This window comes from Idiotropiscis lumnitzeri, chromosome 5, assembly GCF_059441095.1.
Source record: "Idiotropiscis lumnitzeri isolate Australia: NSW breed Sydney's pygmy pipehorse chromosome 5, RoL_Ilum_1.0, whole genome shotgun sequence".
NCBI lineage: Eukaryota > Metazoa > Chordata > Actinopteri > Syngnathiformes > Syngnathidae > Idiotropiscis > Idiotropiscis lumnitzeri.
Genome location: NC_142395.1, coordinates 15,625,762 through 15,648,022, shown reverse-complemented (window position 1 = coordinate 15,648,022; position 22,261 = coordinate 15,625,762). Strand labels below are relative to the sequence as shown.

Here is a 22,261-nt window from a genome sequence, read left to right as displayed (position 1 = left end):
GTCTTTACATAATATAAACCTCGCGGGACACTAAAGTGTAAACAGGTTGAAGAAAAAAAGAAATTTGAAAATTACCGTAATACGTTCTGCTTTGATATTAGGCTTAAATATAGAATGGAAATGTCACATTTCGTGCACCGTCTTGATGGAATGCTTGGCAGAAGGTCGCGCTAACTTTGTGGAGGGCTCATCTCATTTGCCACTTCCTAGGTCCTCCGTTTTTTACGTTAGCCCCTCCCACCAGTGGGATGAGGGACAAACGTTAGCACCAATCACTCCTCGATCTCATTTCATGGGGATGGCAAATAAGTTGACTTTGCATCACAAATTATCTCTGCAACTGAACGATTACTATCACCACACAAATGCGTTCGATTTCAAGTGGTATTAAATTAAAGTCACGCCATATTTTTTTTTGCGGCGAAATTTCTTAAACACCAAGCAAATATTTTCCGTGTCGTGTGTTCACCGTTTTTACGGAATGTGTTGCAGTTGTAGCAGAGATGTTTGCAGAGGTTGTTGCGGCATGAGCCATCATGGATTTGAAATGGCCACAAAATTGCATTTTTTTGTGGGGTAAACTATCCTTCATTGTTCACTGAAAATCCGTTTTTGTCCTCAAGTCGAATCAATAAAAGCCTTACTTTTGCGTTGTGGTTTTGTTGTTGTTATTAAAGTTTGTAATTGTGTGGGATGCCCTGTTTTGTTGGTGGTGAGCCCCTGTCATCTACTTTCTTGTTAGTTTAAATGCCAAAAAGTGAGATCAAAGACTTTATGCCATTTGTGTAAAGTGCTTGACCCACTTGTTTGCCCATGTGTGTTGTCAAGTTATTTAGTTTGAGTGTGTTATTTCGGCTACTATGCTAACTATGACTATTGATGAGACTCATGGGAAGGTGGTTAGATGGTGTTGAATAATTGAACAATTGTATACGGTCGTTTATGTAAAATGGCTTTCGATGCATGGGTTGATGCTTTGCTAATTATTCTTTGTCGGTGTTGTGACAGACCATAAAAAATATCAGTTCAAATGAAATTTTTATGTGGTCGTTTGTGATCCTCAGTGTTTTAAGTGGTTTGCTGCTTTTTTTTTGGATTCACTCTTAAAGGATGTCTGTGCGGAGGATATGAATTATTTACAATTTTCTGCTTTATCTCAGGGATCGGTCGTGATAGAATAGTGAGGGTTCGCCCTATTTTGTCTTGTGGCAAAATTCGATGATTTAATGCAATGTGCCCACCATAATTGAGAAACGTGTTACACCAAGACCCGCCATGTTGGCAATGCATGGTGTCAAAATGTGTTTTTGCTCAGCATACACTGGCACATATGGTGATGATCGTTGTGAAGATAATAGTGTTTTTTTTTTTTTTTTAATTTCCAACTAAATTCATCCGAGATCATGTTGCTGTCTCTGCGCTTTACAATCACGTAACTTCAGGCACACGTTATTCCACTTCGAATTTGACATTGGCTCTGATAAGGATGATCCATGCTGGATAGCTTTTATGTTATATATATTTATAGCAGAACACCTGATGACAAACTCTGTGCCTGTAGAGAAACTTTGCCGCCTTGTTTCTATGTTGGGAGCCGCAGGAGAGCAGGAAGAAAGGAGGAGTGCTCTTTTCATCCCGCTGATGGAGCGGAGCATGATCTGCACTTTGATCGTAATGAATTATTCCTATCCTCAGCTATAAATACGGTCTGTTTCCAGCAGCCTCGCTCTCGCTTTTTTCTGCGACTGAATCTGTGCTCGGCAAGACACCAGAGTTGTGATGCAGCTCTGATTTCATCGCTAACATGAGAAGTTCAGCGCAAGCTCGGCCTTGCCGCCAAACAACGCCAGTGAAAGATCTCTGCTGATGACTGCAGTCATGTCATCGTTTTGGACACTGTTCCCTTTTGTTTTAAAAGAAAAAAAAAGCAATGAGTAAAAATCAGGTTTATTTTTTTGGATAGGCTCCAGCACGCCCGTGACCCTCGTGAGGAGAAGCGGCTCGGATAATGGATGGATTGAATCCAATATGCTGTATCTCACTGTATTTCACTGTCAAAACTCACATGATCAACCAGCTATGAAAAAGACAAACATAAAAGAATCTCCCAAAAATAAAAACTGAATAACTAAACAACTCAAGAAAACAACAACAAAATAATTAATCAAGCAATTGAAAAACTGGCAGCACAATGGCCTCATAGTGCAGAGGTCGCGGGTTCGATTCCGGCTCCTGTGTGAAATTTGCATGTTCTTCTCGTACCTGCGTGGCTTTTCTCCGGGTACTCTGGTTTCCTCCCACATTCTAAAAACGTGCATGGTCCGTCAATCGAACCCTAAATTTTCCCTAAGTGTGGTTGTGAGTGTGGATGGTTGTTCATCTCTGTGTGCCCTGCAATTGGCTGCCAACCAGTTCAGGGTGTACCCCTGCCTACTGCCCAAAGACAGTTGGGATGGGCTGCAGCACACCCGTGACCCTTGTGAGGAGAAGCGGAACAGATAATGGCTGGTTGAAACCGGAAAACAACCAAGTAACCTGAAAACAATTAAAGTAATCAAACAGCTAAAAAAACAGCCAAGCGACTGGAATCCCAAACAATTAGAAAAACAGCTACCCCCCCGCCAAAAAAAAAAATCCCAAACCAATTATCCAAGCAAACTACTGACTCAAAAACAAACAATGTAAGAACTAACAGATAACAAGCAATAAAATAATGAAATAAGCCACCAAACAAAAATCTCAAGCAACAAAAAACAAACAAACTTAACGAACCAAACAACTAAAAGAATAAAAAACAACTAAAAACAAATCAACAAACTAAGCAACCCACCATTCATTAAAAAAAAAATCCAGTTAAAAAGATATCCAACAACCTACGTTCATCTTGTTAAGTATAAGAAACAAAGTATTTTCCATGTCATTACCTCGATAGCCACCATATTTCTTACTTTTACTTGCAAAAGAAAAAAAAAGTATTCAGGAAACAAAAACGGGTCGTCGATGACTTTGCATATTTGTCTCCCACATTTGAGACAGACGCATATTTATGGTTTGTTAGCGTCAATATGTCTCTGTGGTAGTGTTTGCATGATCGGAATGTGCGCGTGATGTGCACGGAAGAATTATTCTGGAAGATGGAAGTGCTGCACAAGAGTTGCTGTGGGAGCTGAGCTTTAGGAACAGTAAACAGTAGGAAGCGTCAGTGCCAGAACATCGCTCAGGGACATGCACTGTTGTGTTTCTTCGCATCGCTCCACCTGCCTTGGAATTAGTTTATTTATTTATTTATTTATTAAATCCAACAAACACTCGGTTCATCTGGGCTGGTCAAGCTCGCCCCAGTCGCAAAGTACGACGCTGTCAACCCATCACCTCTAATGAGAACAAAAGGTCACGCCTTAATTATTCATTCAGGATGTCAAACAAAGCCAGCCGCCTGTTATTTAGGGTGCGGGAGACCCGCTGAATAATTCACCAGGAGGATTCTCTTTCCTCCCGCGGTTTGGGAGAGTCTCACCTACACCCCTGTTGTTCCTCAGCTGACCTTGAAAGAGCTACAGGGATGGTATGGTTTTCATTTCAATATGCGCAAATATGGGTTCTTTTTCCAAATCCACTTAATAATCCTTAAAGGGGAAGTCTAGGCAAGAACGTTCTTTACAATACGTTCTATTTTGATTAAAACTGTGTTTGTGGAAGATGACTGAATCAGAAACTGTTCCAAAAAGCGGTTTGCGACGTCAAAACTGTTGCCACACATCTGATGAACATCTGCAACCTTGAAAGGACACTGAAGAAAATCCACATTTTGCCCAAACAATCGGCAACCCTCGTCGCTCAGTGAGATACGGTCTTAAGGGCTCAGGTAAGGACCTCCACAGCTCACCTGTTTTCTGGCATTGTAATGTCATTTTTAGTGGGCAAAAAATGGCAATCCCCTGAGAAGCATAAAAATGGGTGGCTGCTTAAGTCATCTTCCATAAATGGAATATTAATCAAAAATAGACTGGAGGGGCTGCAAATAACACACTATGGTGAAGAAAGTTTTTGACTTGACTTCCCCTTTAAAGTGTGAAGTCCAACACAAACTGGGCCAGACAAACAAAAACCTGCCAAGCTTAAAAGTACAAATGTCCTCTGCGTCAACCTGCTAAATAATGACTGCAGTAAAAAAATGATGATTATGATTATAAAAAGTTATTCTTCAAAAACAACCATCAAACCAACCATCCATCCATTATCTGTTCTGCTTCTCCGCACCAGCCAATTGCAGGGCACACGTAGACGAATAACCATCCTCGCTCAAAACTCACACCTGGGGGCAATTTCGAGTGTTCAATAATCTACCATGCATGTTTTTGGAATGAAGGAGTTAACTGGAGTACCCGAAGAATTCCCACGCAGGCACGGGGAGAACATGAAAACTCCACACAGGAAGGCCGAACCCATGACCTCTGCACACTGTGAGGCCATCGTGCTTACCAGTCGCCCACCGTGCCACCCTCAAACCAAGCAATCAAGTAAAAACAATAACTGACCAACAAAATTCCAACCAACCTTACAATGACAACCACCGAGGAAAAACTTAGACTGGAGTCTAAAGCAACCAAAGAACCAAAAAGACACCTAACCGACCCCATAACTACCAACTGGCACCAAATATCAACCAGCTTTCTAAAAAACAAGACCAACCAACCGGGATGCAACTTTAACTCAATTGACCAATTAAAAATCAACCAACTTATAAACTAACTAACTAACCAAGCAACGAAAAAAACAATTAATGATCAGTTACTGAAGAAAAAATCCATCCTTTATTGCCGAGACATTCAAGGGCTTCCTGCATTTAAGAACACACAACAACTTGAGACTGAACAGTCAACAAGCAAATCAGTCCAGCATGTCACAATTGTTTTTATTCTTCCTTTTTTATTATCATTTACCATGATCCCTCCATCGCCAAATAGCCTGCTTACATCACGCCACAATACATCAGGCAGGTGCCAGTGTTTGCTTTGATAAACAAAAAAAAGGAGATTAGTCGTCTTTGCGTTTTGGCACACTATCCACCAACAATGGCTCCTAACCGGCTTTTCAGAAGATGCGAGCGGAGTTTATTGCCGCTGAAGAGGCCAAATCAGACATTAATGCTATTAAAGTGCATTAAAGCGAGGAGCGCTGTAACTTGTGAGTCACTTTCCCCGCGAGGATTAGAGGGAGAGGGAAAAGGTTGTCTTGTTCGCCGGGAGGCAGCAGAGGAAGCGACGGACGGATGATGGAGCGCAGACAAAGTGTGCGACACCCACCGAGTGACAGGAAGAGAGACAGACTAACTCCGTCAAGCCTGAATAATAAATACATGCACACATACACTAGAGATACAGTAGAAAATGTCTCATGCGAGGGATGGCAGGCAGCCCAGAAGCATGTTTGTCATGACGGTGACGCCGTCTCTCCCATCAACAGTCAGACTTATTATTCTGCGCTTACTCCGGAAATCATGCAGAAAAACAAGTTCTCTAAATTTTCAACTAACAAAAACATGCGTGCAGTGTTGCACCTTGGCCCTGGTGTGAGCCGCTGTTTCCCCAACTGTATAAGAACTTTGCTCACAATTGTCTCATGGCTCGGCTGCCAGGATGGCCGAGTGGTCTAAGGCGCCGCGTTCAGGACCCAGTCTCCCCAGGAGGCCTGGGTTCAAATCTCGAATTACCCCATTGTGGGACTAATAAAGGGCAAATTATCATTATTATTATTATTATGCAGTTAGCTCGCTATAGCTAGCTATGATGCGATCGCTTTAAAGCGCCTCGTTGTCAACTGTGAGGATGTGCACATCACACAGAAAGATGGAAGAATGATGAGGGTGGGGAATGTTTATGATACTTGACAATCAGCTCGTGGCAGGTGTGGCCACTTTAGAGTGCCTTGTTGTCAGCTGTCAGTGAGTGCACATCACTTAGAAAAGGCTGAGGAGCAAGGTAATATTTTTCATTAGATTTTTTTTCTCTCTTTTTTTTATAATGGGCATGCAACAGGCAATGTATGGATCGGCGCAGCGTGAGAGGACCTTCTTGTTGGCTTTATGTGTGTGTATGTCACAGTGAGAAAGGAGGGGATTTTTTTATTTTTTATTTTTCTAATGTCCAACTTGACAGCCAGTTTTTGGAACCAGGCTTTAGACAGACCATTTAAGAGTGTCTCATTGCAGCAGGGTGTGGAAACTTGAATATCTAGTTCTGCTTTAAAGAAGATAGCTTTCACGGTGAGCTATGGAAAGCACACATTTGATCATCTGAAAACCGAGGATTTAGAACTTTGACATAATTTAAAAAGGTAAACAACTAATCTTGCTGTGCTAATTTACTCCAGGGAACGGTAACTGAAATTTTGGGGTGCACAATTTTTCATTAGTGCAACTAGGGGGGCCACACAGGACCACAAATTTCCTAACCAGATGGATGACAAAAATGTTATTTTAAAAATGGACATAATGTATGCGTACGAAACGATTCACGATGCTCTGCAAACAACAAAGGGTTAGAAGCAGACAACAAAATAATAGCATACTGTATTTTTTTTTCAAATGGAAAGTGCTCACTTACATTAAAATTACCATTCAAGGATGGCACAAAACTGTTGAACAAGAAACCAACATTAAGTGCAAGACATGTCTACCATCTAAAGGTGATTGGTGGTATTGCAACTTAGAACTACGGTCATCTCGTGCATATTCCTATATATATTATTGTTGTTTTTTTTTTTATTCATATGAACTAAGGCTACCCTATCAAGCGTTTCAGGAAATGTACATAAAGTTAATAGTTATTGCTGATGGAAAAACCTTAGTTTTATTTTTACCAACACTTGTTTGTCAAAATCACACCAAAAATATAACATTTATTTTCAAAAAAAATATATGGGGTGGGAGGACCTTCTGTTTTGAGTAAAAGCAAACGAGAACATTTTAAATTTGTAATATCTTACATTGAACATGAAATAATGCTGAATTATTTAATATGGATTTTGAAAACAATTTCAGTCCATTTGATCACATTTTAATATTAAAAGCCATAAAAGTGAAAAGAAAAGCTAACATAACCATCATATCTCTAATCTCGTTGCACACTTGAGTACAATGACAATAAAGGGATTTCTAATTCTAATTCTAATATAGCCACTATTACTTAGGCGCTAAAAACAACCAAACATAATAAAAAGATGATTCATGCAGCAAATGTCTCACGTGGGTTATCCCTACACATTTTGAAATAAATGGTCATACAAGGTTAAAAAAAATGGACCTCATATGGACTCAACTAAGTAAGGTCTTGACAATAATGAATGAATGATCTCATCCAAATCTTCAATCTGGCCTAACCTCAGTAACATCAGTCCAGCTATTAGAGCAATGTGTCACCCCCGCACTTACTGCAAGTGTTGCTTTCCGCAGAACACTGAAGCATGTAATTGTGATTCATACGATAATTATCTCACAATGGATCACGTTGGTTATAATAATCATGTATTTTCAGTCATCGCTCATTTAGTCTCCTCCATTACAAGTCAATACAAACACCTTGATTGTTATTTAATATTTGCTGTCAAGTGATCAATGAGTGCGCTGTCATAATTACACTCCCGGCGCGAAAGGGGGGAAAAAATAAGTCTTTTTGTTATCCGCCTCTCTGCGTGATTAAACAGCCTACAGACGCGGGGAGCGGCACTCATTCAATTAGTCTGTCATTGAGCACATTTAATTACATGCAACGGCTGCCCTATTTGACCCTGCAGGCGAAGCACGGCCTCTTACCTGGGAAATAGCACAGCGTGTGCATAATCTTATTAAAAATGTACGTGGCGGCCAAAGATTAAAGGATTTTCACCCCCTTCAGACGAGTGCATTACAAACCAGGAGGCCGAACTCGGAGAATGTCCCCTCTACCCTCGGCTGCCCCCTCACTCCAGCTGGACTCTTTGATGTGGTCAAGGTCTTAGCTCGTTTGTGCAGTTGAAATGCACGATGACGGTGGTCTGTGCAGGCTTCAATGAGGATTTGAAAGCAACAGGTTATACATTTTTTTGGACGATGGAGGTCGTCTTTTCATTTGGCCGGAGTGAAGATTGAAATAACTGAAAACATGCCGCTTTCTTGATGCTCTAAATGTTTTTGCATGTTCCCATAGATTCTTTTTATGGCAGGTTTGAAAAGACAAAAATAATTTTAAAAGAAATTTTCACGGAAATATGCACTGTAGCTTTTGTAAGACTAAATTGTCTGTTTACAAAAACATGTCGATTAGGTTGAAGACAAATAATAACCTTGGAAAACATGTACGTTGAAGGCTGAAAATATCTTTATTTACATCATCTCATTGAAGGCTCAAATATCATTTGATGTTTACAAATTACTTTATAGTTCTTGTTTGAAGGATAAATTGTCTTTGAAGTTCACAAACTATAGTTGTACGCTATGATGTCTTTTTTATAAAAAAAAAAGAAAAAAAAGTGGAAGGAGACTTTATCCTTTGTGATGTGTTCATGCCACATCATGAACATGAACATGAATATTCTCTATGGAGAATAGGGGTAAAAAAAAATCCTGTAAAAATCGGAAAATACGCCAAAATAGATTATCTGGCCAATCATATTTTCGGGGTTTGGGTTGGCAGTGTACATAATTTTTCACGTTTAGAAAAAGATTAACTATGTAGTAGGTTAGTCTGAGCCTAAATTGTCTCATGTATATGTCACAATTTTGTGCCTTTCATATTTCTTTTTCCACAAATGTACACAATTGGTCTGTCCATTGTATTATTGTCATTTTTTACGGATTAATGATCAAGCGAAAGTGTTGAAAATGGCTTGGTGTGTGTTTTTGTGTGTTGGCGTAGGGATTGAGGTAGTTTGTCAATCACTAAACACTGGTTCACTAAAGTCAAGATGATCAATAGCTAAATTAGTTATTTATTTGCTTCTTTGTTTTGTTGTCAACCAGGGAGACGTTTTGTAAAGAGAAACCCTTTTGTTGAAAGAGAAAATATCCCCGTGGGTGCTTGCTATTTAGTGAGTCGCTTTCTTTTCCTTTTCTTCACGCAAGAGTAGCCATAACATCTTGTTACATGTCTAGTCATAATATAATGAAAGAAAGTCCTAATATTGTCGCACCAGCCTGAATGTTTGCCTTCATTTGAGCTTGCAAATTTTTCTGTATGGATAGATACATTTTTTTGCCCTTCAGGTAGGGATAATTGCGTAAAAATGTGGACTTTTTAAGTTGAATAACTCTAGCCATGGTCAGTTTTCAGCCTTTGTCTCACGTTGTTGGCTTCTTTTAATATTTGCGACAAATGGTTTTCCAAGTCAGCCAGATTTCGAGCGCCAGTGTTCCGTTTTATGCTTCACGACTGAAGCAGGAGCAGAAAAGTCGGGGAAAAAAAGTGATAATGTGACCATGTTGCGCCCCCCCCCCCCCCCAGCGCACCTTTAGAGAGTATCAAAGTTATTAGTCGTCCTGCCATGGCCTCTCTTCAAAATGCCATGGCATTAAAGAGTGGAGACATTTAATGCAGCAGCACAAATGTGAACCTGCGGGTGGCGCTAGAGGTAGAAGCGGTCCAGTCAAAGTCATTAGGCGGTGCTGGCATGTCCGTAAAAATGTCAGCCGAATTCATTCAATGGTTGACAGATGATTTCAGTCTGTCGGGGGTGATGGCAAAAGTGAGCCATTTCTGACTTGGTTTGATCATGTTGAACGTTTTTAGGGATCATTTTGTTTGCGCTTCACATGGCTTGACTTTGTAATGAGATGATTGAATGAGATGCTACAGAGTGAAAAAAAAAACATTCTGGTATAATTATGCGTAATTTCAAAGTTGTAAGTGTGTCATATTTCTTATATTGGATCAAGAGAAGAATCAGAATATTGTGAGAAAAATTTTCTTCTTACAAGTTTGAGAGGTATAATCTAACCCGAGCAAAAAAAAAAAATCATCTTTAAATACCCATGATTAAAATGTTTGTCACTTTTGTTTGCAGTTTTCCTTTTTCTGTCTCATGGATCAGAACTTTGCTCTCGATCACAGCTTTCTCGTTGCTTGACCTGATTTTTGATTGCGATTTCTTGTTTGTGCTGCCTGTCTTGTGTGGTTTTGGGCACAAACCGTTCGGAGGATTGTATCCTCATTGGCTGCATCATTTCTGAGTGGCAGTGAAGTTAGTGCCCCGGACGGCCTTCTGCATCATTTAACACAATTAGTGACAAGGATAGAAGTTTCCGTCACTTTAATTAAGTATCAATCAAATAGGTTGTCAATGCTGTACTAGAACGTTTCTATGTTGTAACATGTTAGAAGAACAGCCACAGCTTATTAACGGTTCAGCAGCTAATAAACGTTAGCTATCATAACATACTTACCGATGACATTAGAATATTCACTTTTTGCGTATACCGAGTACTGATACCGCTAGTACTTTAGAGAATTTCATTTAATACAATGACAAAAAAAACAAAAAAACAAAAGACCATTTTTTTCTGGCGCAAATGATGATGATGATGATGACTCATGAAGAGGAGGACTTCAATGTCAGACATTCTTTTTTGCCCCGGGGAGTGGGAGATGGAATCGGCAGCTTCCATGAGGACCCGATACCTCAAAATAATCGTACAATACTGATACCTGGCATCGGTACTCTCCCAACCCTAGTTTACACCCAACAACTCTAATGCATCGAGAAATCTTGGTCAGCCAAGACATACTTTGATTTACCGTAAAGTAATATTATTCCCTTTCTGGTTTTGTTACAAATTTAAGTTGCCATTTTTTCTACAAATCAAATCAGCAGTGTTCAGAACACCCTTTTTAAATATGCCGGTTATCAAGTGTCTGCCAAATTACCAACACACGCGGATTGACAGCACTCGCCGCGTGGTCTCGAGAACAAGACCATTCAAGTGCAACAACACAAACTATTCTGATTATATGATGTTAAGGTGTTTTTTTTTCAAGAATATTCATAATCTTATGTGAAAATGGAAAAAAAATCAGTCTTGCGGTTAGAGTTAATATGTTGAGGGAAAAGTCCATTTTTCTGATAAAGTCATAATGTTCCGTGAGAAATGGTTGAAAAAGGACATTAGACGCTAATCAAGTTGTATTATTCAGGACAAGTTATAGAATATAGAAACGTTCATAATGTTCCACGAAAAATATATTTTGAGCATGAAGTAAAGTTGTACCAACGCAAGTTTGGCACAAGGTACGGTCTAAATCTGTGCAGGCGCAGGCTAGACTTTCTTTCGGTAGTTATACAGATATTGCGCCGGTGTGGGCGTGAACACAGCTGACTTAATTTTCCATTTAAAATCGGAATTTCAAAATTTCCAAAAATTTGTTGACAGCTACAGATAAAATGACCTTGAGCGATGAGCCGCATCCTAGATGATCTGATCACAAATAGCAAATTCCATGACAAAGGTCAAGAATGTTTCCAATTTCAAAAAGTAACGCTGGTGACTGATGCCATGTGAGTGCATGGAAGGTAGCATTTATTTCATCAGCCCATTCAGATGTGAAGAGAGTTGCATCTGCGGCGCATTCAAGTCAAAGTAATCACCCTAATGAGGTTTTATTGTCACACTTTACCTCTGCCTTGTATTTCCACCTGATCTTGACTTTCACTCTGGTTGTGTGGCTCTCATTGGAAGCGGCTCCCAGCCGCTCTTGAAGGCACGAGCCGCCTGACCTTGGAGACTTTAATTTGGCCTAGCTTCTTCTTCTTCTCAGCGGTTCAAGTTCAAACTTGCAATGCCGCGAGCACAAAATTGATTTGGCATGAAAAAGTTTGATCCTCCGTTTTTGAGTTTTTAAGTCATTTTCTTTCACCAGAGAGCGCGTCAATCCGGAGTATCAAGGGACCCTCTCCAGAAGCTTTTTGCTGATTCATGGTTGAAAAAAATGGAAGGATTTTAGTCTCAATTCAGTCGGCTCTGATGAAATCTCACAAGACAGGTCCTCACCTGGGGCCTCATCAAGCGTGCACACGAACATTGCCATGCATAGGATTGATCAATTTGGACTTGCGTGAGGATGCGCGTAAATGTATCCGCCTGATGTCAGTAATCTGTAAAAATGACTTTTTGATAGCTTAGACTTGGGTCGGGATTGTGAACTTAAACTGCAAGTACTCTAACTCTTGTGTTTAAAAAAAAAAAAAAGCTGTCTCGTAAATCAGAACCTCACCCCCAAATCAGTCATTTGTGTGACAGGTGGATATTATGTGTGCTGTTTTTTCGTGAGTGACTTTTGTCAGAGAACTCTAATCAAGACACATGGCAACGGTTGGTTTCGTATTGTAGGGGGGGTGAAGCATAATATTTTTTATTTCATTTATGAAAGCCATGTGCTGTAACCGCATCATGGTTTTCTTCCCTCCTTCATGCATTTATTTACATCAAGTGGCATTTTTAAAGCCCCTTTATCTGCATGCATTTGTTAAATTTTTTTCAACTGTGTTGATCGTTGCGAGGGAATTACACTAAAATTGATTTGAGGGAGCGAAGCAAAATAAATATAAAGTAGATCTGTTGTCACAGTACCCCATTTAATTTAAAAAAATAAAAATAAAAAGCTGAAATGCCACCGCAATTATTTCTTAACAAGCACCGGGGTCGTATTAAGTCTTTTCCCAGCTGAAGGCTTCGTGTGACACGCATCTTCCATTTTATGAGGTTACTGTGAGTTATAGCTGTGTTCAAGGCGGGATGGTAACGCGCAACAACACCGCAGCGTGAATGTTCTTCACACTGGTTTTCATGCACATGCATCAAAACCATCAGAGCTGTGAAGTGTGGGAATAGAAGCTTGATATTTGATGTGGCAGAAAAGGGCATCCAGGAGGGATAAAGGGCACCTGCGCATCCCCGCAGCATACACAAGTACCTGCTGGAAACATTCTTTGAACCGGTCTCATCAGGATGACTACAATAATAATTCATATTATTTGAAAAAATGGCAGAAAAATAAATTAACTTGAACTGACGTTTTGGATAGAACATTTATTGCCACAACATGTGCTGGCTGGATTAACTGTCAGCGCTTGTTTAAAGCCGGGAGGGCTTTGTTGCCGTGGTTACGGACTGTCACCCACCTGTTGGGCAACTTCAGCTGCAAAAATGAGTGATCGAATGGTGATTGTGCTATCGCTCACAGATCGCAAGATACACCTGCACGATGCAATCACAAACATACTAGTCGCAGCCGGATGAGTACTACTACGTACTACTCCTACTCCCCCTACCACTATCACGATTAACTCATTCAATCCATAAGACATACATATATATACCTTTTCAAAAACTTAGTCTACTGCCTCCCAAAGACGTATTAATACGTCTTAGCTTTTGTTTTTTTTTGCGTCATAGCTCCGTGTTTGTATAGCATTAGAACAGAATATTCTGTTGGCCTCACAAAATCAGTCCAAATCCAGAAAAACGCTGGGATTGAGGGGTTTCCTCTAGTGAAATTAAATGAGTTAATTCTACTTCGACTCCTACTATAATTACTTCAGCAAGTGCTACCTCTACTACTATCGGAACTTCTACTTGTACTACTCTACAAGTAGGATTCGTACCACAACTACTATTATCTCTATTAGCAGAGATGGGCACTTTACTCTATTTTTCCAGTCCGTCCTTTGTCCCTACCACAACAATCACAACCCTACTATTACCACCACCTCAACTACTACTAGAACGTTACTTCAACCAAAAACACTACTATCCATTTGGTGTCTTGGTGAGAAAATTCGACCTCTACAATCCTTGATTATTTATTGTATTTCTTGGCTTGGGCTGCTTCTTCTCTCTTATTTATCTAATTTATATATTTGTCTGTATTATTGTTGTATTGCACTGGAGAGGGGAGCCCTCTAATCTCGTTGCCACACTTGAGTACAATGACAATAAAGGGATTTCTAATTCTAATTCTAATTCTTCTAGAAATGTCTCAATGATAATGAAAGCCAGACTTGGACTTGAGGTGAGCTGTGACATATTTCCATGACGTGTGTCTGCCACCTCAAAACTGGGTAATTTCAACAAGCCTCAAACAAAAATCCAAGTTGCGAAAATCATTCTGGGGTATTTTGATGAAAATATTAGTCGTTAAAAATGTGTTAAGAAACCTTTTGGACACCTGTGAATTGTTTTAAATTGCCAAAATAAAACCAAACCCAAAAATGTAGATTGTTGGAAGGAAATGTTCAAAATGGAACACAAGTCAAACACAAGTTTCCAAGTTGCTGACCACTTTCTATTTCATCAGGTTGTTCTCACACTGTTTGTATTGGCTGTCTGCATGCGTTTGTTTGTTTCCCATCATTCCAAACTTTAAAGGTGTATTGATTTTGTATCCGGGCGCTGACGTTAATCCGCATCAATGCCGCTTCCTCCACGCTCTCTCGCTGTTCCGCCGGTGCCGATGCTACGATAGGTCACTGTTGGCTTTGTTTACACAGAACCAGACGAGCCCGCGGAGGCTGACGTGTTGATGTGACAGATGGCGCTCGCACTGGATGATTCAGACGTGCAGTTTAGCGCATCAGAGGGAGTTTGGTCTCAAAGTATCCCTTCCATTGGAGTCCAAACCCTGTGTTGTGTTATGTTTGGGCAGAGATGCAAACACCACACAAGTACCTGACTGTACAAATCAATATTTGTTGTTGGGGAAAGCATTCTTGTTTATTTTTCAATCCCACCCTCTGTGCTCTGCTGCGCAAAACAGTTCAAACGGCATTTTTTTTTCTAGTACCTTTATCCCTCAGTGGTTTCATGCTTTTTTGGGGGGTTCTGGATTGCTTCAAAAATGCTGCGTTTCAGTGCTTCATATTTTTTTTTCTCCATATAAATGGCTTGATGTTGGGACATTCAAGGGTGCATAAACGCACCATTTGCAACAATGCAGAGGCCGTTATTTACAAAATTACAAAAATGTGTTTACGATCTGAGGCGACTTGAAGGGATACTAAACTTTTGTCATGGTGACTTTTTTTTTCTTACAGCATTTGAAAAGTTAATATTTTTAATGCAATTTGAAAATATGGCAAATTTTCGTCCACATTTAAGAAGTTGGAAAATGATAAAAAAAAACAATGTACTGTGGGCATTACTCTGTGTTTTACAAACACAATATATCACCTCTGCGTGATACACAATTAGTATTGATAACACAGCTTTTTTTTTTTTTTAATGGAATTTTGTATTCAGAGATGGAAGTAAATTTTCTCTAGAAATTATTTTTGACACTGATTCAGAATCTGGCCTTGATTTTTTTTCTAGAACATCAGGTTTTTATAATAATAATGATCGTATAATGGTAATGTACTGTAATATAGTAATACATTGAGTAATATTTATTAATTAAATGTTCAGTAATGAGTGAATTTTGTTTTCCCTCTAAATCACAACGCACCGCAAAAAAAGGTCAAACTTGAAACTGAAAATATCTCCAAAACCTAATTGGCTAGAAAAAAAGTAAAGACGTATTTTTTTTAATCGGTGTTAAAATACGTAACATGTAAAGCGCTCTGATTAAAATTTGCGGTTAACCAATGTAAGGTCTATGCAATGTAACATTGGCTGCAACACTGAGCTCATCGGTAATATCCCCATTGCATAAATGGCCTTGTGTGTGGCTGTGTGTTTTGAGGCCCAACTCCTGCGGAGGTTCTGCTCCAGCGTAAGATGTATTACCCCTCCAGGCCATCGGCGGCAATAGATGATTACGATTGATCAATTCACCCATCTGTGGTCCCTTCTCAAGGTTTCTCATTTTTCCCCAGACGGCGTTTTGAGTTTTTCCTTTTTAACTGCTCTTAAAGCGAACAACACCACAGGCTTCTGTCTATCGAGCATAATTTCAACTGTTGCAATATACTGATTTATTATTTTTTATCATTCATATTTTAGCATATGATTGCAGATACACTCACTGACTCAATAGTGAGAGCATGTTACACGGCACTGTGTGCAAAAAAAAAACAAACAAAAAAATAAACACTCCCAAAAATATATCTTTCTATGTATTTTTATTTTTGCTTTTTGGCTTTGGTTGAATGCATTTGTCATCTAAAGTGGTTGTAATTTTGTTTGTAAGTGCTACGACACCTCTAAGTTGTTTAAATTTTTCACTTCCGTTTTTATGGTCTTTGAACTATGTCTTCATTACATTTTTTTCATGTTCAGTTTTGTAGAAGGACACAAATGCAGCCTGTCCATGCAAAGTGTGGTCATCATTGAAGCTTGTTTTTTCCTCTCAACAGAGTTGCGCGATGTACCGGTCCTTAAACATGGTACAATCCTGCGTCTTTTTAATACTAGTATTTTCAAGTGCGTTTGTTTGCAGTTCCACAGATAGTCAACAACTCCCCAAATATCAGGCATTCCCAGTTAAGTAATACTGCAATAGTAAACTATTTATTTTTTAAACACAGGGAATGTTTATCCACCTGTGAATATCAGATGGAACCTTTGAGCTAAGGGGAGTGAAATTAGCAGATGAAAGGTTGGACAGAGACTGTGTCACGCTGATACCCAAATAGTTCAAACTTAACGAATTAAATTGAAAAGGTATCATTAGTGTGAACACTGGCTTAAGGATATGAATCAAATAAATATACTTGTCTACAAAACCACCAACAAAACTGCATATAAATACTCCCACGCCACTCTATTGAAAGCTTTTTCAGCATGCAACAAAATCACAATCTCTGGTAGGTCAGCTGAGTGTTTAGAGTAAATTATATTTAAAAAAAAAAAAAAAAGCAAGGGTATTGAAAAACAGCTGATGTCCCTTTTATTAAGCCATTTTGCTCTTTGGATATAATGAAAGGGAGAACTGTCTCCAAAAGAAAAGAGATGCAAATACTTTAGCCGACACCTTCGCGTCAGCATGGAGAGAGGTAATTATCGATGAGGAGCACACAAAGTCCGCTCTTTATCCTTCTTAAGAAGTACGGCAATGATGGCTTGTGTTAAAGTTGGTAGCAATGAACCACATTCTGAAGAGTCACTGAGTGCTAAAGTAGTGGCTTAATAGGGACTTTATGTTTATTCCATTTTTTGGATCCTCTCGTGGTTTCGGAATGCTGCAATGTGCATTCCCTGTTGTGGGAGTTTTAAAAGCAGCAGCAAAGCACCAGGAACTCATCATTGAAATTGTGTTGAGGGAGGGGAGGAACACATCCACGCTTGTCAACACAATTTTTAATTAATTGCTAGAAATTGCACAGTGATGACTGCTGGACTCGCATTTTTCATCCATCTATCGACTATTATACTGTGGATAAATGACGGCATCATTCGAGTGGCTGTAATAAAGTTCGTTCTTGAGGGATTTGGTGTGGCTGTGTTTGTAATTTGTAGTATAGACAAAATGGTGCAGGATTTATCGCTGCTGACTTCATGAATTATTGCAGAGGAAGCAGCTCTTAGTGCACCCTCAAACCTCGAGGGATGCTGCGCTCCTCGACTGTCTCGCCGGGGGTAAATAGTCCATTCGTTCTTTTCATGTTGATTGCGATCTATTGGACCCGCCGGCACTTGACGGTACAAGCGAGGAACTACCGTATTTTAATGTAGTGTGTAACGTCACGGCTGGAGTTCAGAGAGGATCCAGTGACGCCAGCAGATGACTTTATGTCATATTTGTACTTCTTTCTAAGATCAAGTCAAGTCATGAAAAGCAGCACATCATCAATGGGATATTATTCCTGTGATCTGACAACAAGAGTATCCACATGTTGAGCATGCCGGTAGTGATGGGTAAATGAAGCTTCAAATCTCCTTCATGAACCAGTTGTAGTATTTTTGGACTCCGGGAGATGGCACTGACTTGCATTTTGCTAAAACCTTTATTGAAACCAACAGTGCCATCTACAGGACTCAAAAATACAACAACTGGTTCATGAAGCAAATTAGAAGCTTCATTTTCCCATCACTACATGCCGGGAGATTTTAAATGTTCGAGTTCAATGAGGCAGAGCTGCAAACAACACCACATGTACTGTCTTCACTCCAGTGATGGGCGTGACAGTTCTTTTAAGTGAACTCAATTATTAGAATCGGTTAATCAACAAGAATCGTTCGGAAGCATCTTTTCGCTTCGGCACTCCAGCGGCTATAGTGCCTCTTAAAGGTGATGGCCCGGTGACAATGCGGGTGCTGACTCATTCTGGCAGCTTGCAGTCATCGTTATAGTGGCGATGCCGAGGTAGCAGTTTGGAATCTGGAATGTTTTTATTTGCTCTATGACGGTGGTGAAATCTGTTAGTGGCGCGACACCGCAAGCGGTTGCTTGGCAATGCGGATAATTAATGGCTGGCTCACTTGCTTTTTCTATGCCCCGACTCCAAACATTCTCCCAAGTCGCCTTTGTAGATTAGCACTGGCGACAATTTCTGGATCGGCAACACAAGTTAATTTAAAAAAAAGTGATACATTGGTTTATCTGTTGCCTTTATTTACTTATTTCAGTTATGTACAAATCAACATTTTGTATAGACAGACACTACTCTGACATTGGCTACGTTTACATGGACAAAATTGAAATTAAAAGTCATGGTCTGATGCACTGTTTTCATGGAGAATGAAAATATTGATCCGATTCCGACTTCATTTTTCGAAATCATTTTGAAATGTACACATGAACCAATTACACCAAAATTAGTAGAAGTAGTCGTGACTTCCATGTCAACAACACATCGCTATGTCCGTTTCTACTTTTAACGTTATTTTGCATATTTCTGCCATTTGCGCTGTATCATTGGGTTATAACCTCCGCGCGGTTAAGACGGTTTGTTACGAAAGTGTTTTCATGCACACCGATTGGATTGTCAATCGATATGAACCAGCCCATTCATCGCAATTGGATTGATCGGGTGAGAATATTCCAGATGGGGTGTGTACATGTACATGAAGCATTTCAGACTTTTAATCTGAATTAATGTATCCATGTAAACGTCACCAATGTGGTCTTGTGTTTTACAGCACTGTGTTTTTTTAATTTTTTTATTAATATCCTCTATATTGTCCGTTTATCTCTCCATTGTTTGTAGGTCAAGGGTCTGAGGTGTACTGAACGGAATTTCGTTGAGCAATGTACAATGACAAAGTCGTCGTCTTCTAAAATCGTCTAATTTCCAAATGTCAACTCCACAACTCGGAAAGTGTGCAAGCCTGGCACATCAAAATTTACTTCAGCGTGAATGGGAGGATATGGCCCTAAGCCCTTGATATGTAATGTAAAACTTCAGCAAGGCATATAAAAGTAACAAGCAAAATGTCATGCAATGTCTCATCCAAATCCACTTATCGCTATAGTCACATCATCGTATCGTATTCACACGATAGCAGTGATCAGCTAACTAAAGAAGCATATTTTCCAGTGGTGGCTTCCAAATTGGAATGATCATATATAAAAAATATCAGACCCGAACACGAGAGGCGTGTGAAAATACCTTCGTCACTGCATCACAAAAACGTTTTTACGATGCCCATCCCTGTCGAATACGTAAGTTTCACCGATCAATCGACGTGAATTTCGGTCAACATGTCAATCATAACCGAACACACGGAAATGTTTCTAGGAATCCCAAATTTTCAAGTAATCAGCCATTTCAATCCATTCCAGGTCTCTTATAATAATGAAATTCAAATAATCCACAGTTGGAAGCAGCGAGGTGGGTGGGGCTAAATTATAAAGTATTTTTTTTTTTTTTTTGCATACGTTTTCTAACATTGGGTGAGCATGGCAGGCATCAATGTTTAAGCTAAAAAATGTCATCGAAGCTCTAAGAGGGAGTGGAAGTGCTACGTATGATATGCAACTTGTTTTAAGGCCAAATATGGAATGTTCCCATGAGTATTACACCGTAATTAATGATTAAACAAGCTTTTTTGTTTGTTTGCTTTGTTGAGCTCAGCCAAAGCTCTGAGGGGAAAAGAGTAATATTCAAGTCAGCAAGAACTCTATTCTATTCATTCAATCCATGCACACTGTATACAGCTATACACGCGATAATTGTGCGCCCCATTTGTAGAAATGACAAACTTTAAGCCTAATTGCAAATCTTTTCAAGCAATCGTCGGCGTCAAGGGGCTGAACTGATATGCGAGTACTTGCGACACGATTCTGTTGCTGATACTTCTTTCTTACGATTTCACAGGAACAGAAAGTGTGGTCATGACTAGAACAAAAATGGGATGTGCATCACCACACTTGAAAGGTGGCAGGACACTTAGGACTTGGTGTTAATCACGTAACATTGTGTTCAGGTCAACTCGGAAGTCGTCGTGGCTTCAAAGCGTCACTCAGGTGTGATGTGCCGCTGTTAATTGCACACCGACTGAATACATCTGCACAGGGAGAATCGACGTTCACTTTAATTAAACGAGAATCAAGTTGATAGTATTCACTGGTTTCGCTCGGGGTGCAACTTACAGGGGAAACGCTTCATTGAGCTGGAATCGCCCCGTCAAGGGAGAAGCAATTAGAATTATCCACCAAATATTTAGAATTAGGCTTTTGTTTAATCGGATCATATGGTCCATTTTTCAACAACAACCTGAAGTTATGTATTTTATATTTTTTTGAGGAGAGGACCCAAGATGGCCCATTTTTCACAAACAAGCTCAGTTTAGATATTTTTTGATCAGTAAACTGAAATTAGTTATTTTCTTTTTTATCTATTCATTCTGGAGAAAGTTAGGAAATGACGACATGAAATACACCCACTTTGAAAAAAAGGCTTTTTTTCTTTCACCTGTGGTGATTGGGCACCGCTGATATACTGCATGCAATTTGGCATGTTGATGCCATGTGTTATACAGTCTTTTGGGTGCGCGAGTTGTTGTCCGAGTTTTTGCCGTGATTTTATTACTGTGTATATTTGATGCTTCCTCGTGGTACATTATATGGATTCTGGCACACCATCGTTCAACGACGGCGGCGGGACGGAACGCAGTTTTGATCGGGTCGGGAACCTTATTTTGAAGGTTCCCCGTCATGCTCAGTCATATCAAGACACGTCACACGGGAAGTGTGACAGCTTTGACGAAGGCTGACACGACCGCCCATACTGTCTGCGAGGTGAGTTTTTTTTGCACTCCATCAGAAAAAGGTTTTTGCCTGAATAAAAGAAAACTTGAAACCTCCATCCATCCATTTTCCGTACCGCTTCTCCTCACAAGGATTGCGGGGGGGTGCTGACGAACAAACATCCGCAATCACACTTCATACCTAGAGGCAATTTAGAGTGTCTAATCAACTTGCCATGCATGTTTTTGGAATGTGGGATGAAACAAATATGAAGTGTATTTTCAATCAAAGACTTCTATCAGCTTTCTTTGATCCTCGAATACGATCAAAATGGATTCATCGTTACATGAATTTTTCTTAGAAACAATTCTCAAAACTTCTCCAGTACATTTAGTTGTAAGCACCACACTCCAGCAGTGTTGGTTTGCAACGCCCAATGGTAACGCAAGCAGGGTATTTTGTTCCGAGATGATGTGCTAAAGATTTACAGCTAATATGGGACAGTGTTTGAATTTAGCTTTGCAAGATATGCAAATTAATCTTTGAATAAATAAAAGTGAATTAACTGAGTGAAAATATTTAGTCGTGTGATATTTTTTTTCTTTAACTGCAGACAGATCAGGCACCGTATTTGGGCTTGAGAACTATTACCTCATCAAAGAACTCCACTATGCCTCTCTTGTTTTGAGATGTTATGATAATGCAAATAAGCACCAAGATGATTGACAAAATCCTTGATCAATCATGCTCATCTAGCCAGATGTCCAAAAACTGTGTTGCCAAATGATGTTCGACCTTCGAGCTAAATTTATTAGCTTTCTAAAACCATCTAAAGTATGACTATACTTATTTCATAGCTTAAAACCTGCCAGGTTAGGCCTTTGATCACCAAGACAACCGACTCACCGCCACCGTTCAAGACACATCAACGCCGCTTTGAACGCGAGCCGGCGCCCCGCTTTTCCTATTCACCAGCATGTCGCCATTAATTAATAAAGCATGCCTGAAGTGGCTTTCATCTCTTTTATTAGCCTGGCGCCCTTGCTTCCACCGACGCTGGGAATGTGGTGGTAAATGAAATAATCGTGACATGCTGCATCATGGAGAGGGGTGCAGTGTCCCAAGGAGATGTAGCGTTTGCTGTACTCAGGTGGCTCATGTGTGAT

At 39.8% G+C, this 22,261-nt stretch overlaps 1 protein-coding gene across 4 annotated transcripts in view; it reads left to right on the top strand.

The window, feature by feature from the left end:
• Positions 1 to 22,261, top strand: part of chst8 (carbohydrate (N-acetylgalactosamine 4-0) sulfotransferase 8) — a 158,560-nt gene that overhangs the window by 5,578 nt on the left and 130,721 nt on the right. The window contains exon 1 of one of the 4 annotated variants that reach the window (XM_088297060.1): positions 20,856 to 21,146. The exons of the other annotated variants lie outside the window; for them this stretch is intronic. The gene's annotated coding sequence lies outside the window, so the exon portion shown is untranslated. Of the gene's footprint in view, positions 1 to 20,855; positions 21,147 to 22,261 lie in introns of those variants that run through there. 4 annotated transcript variants of the gene reach the window in all.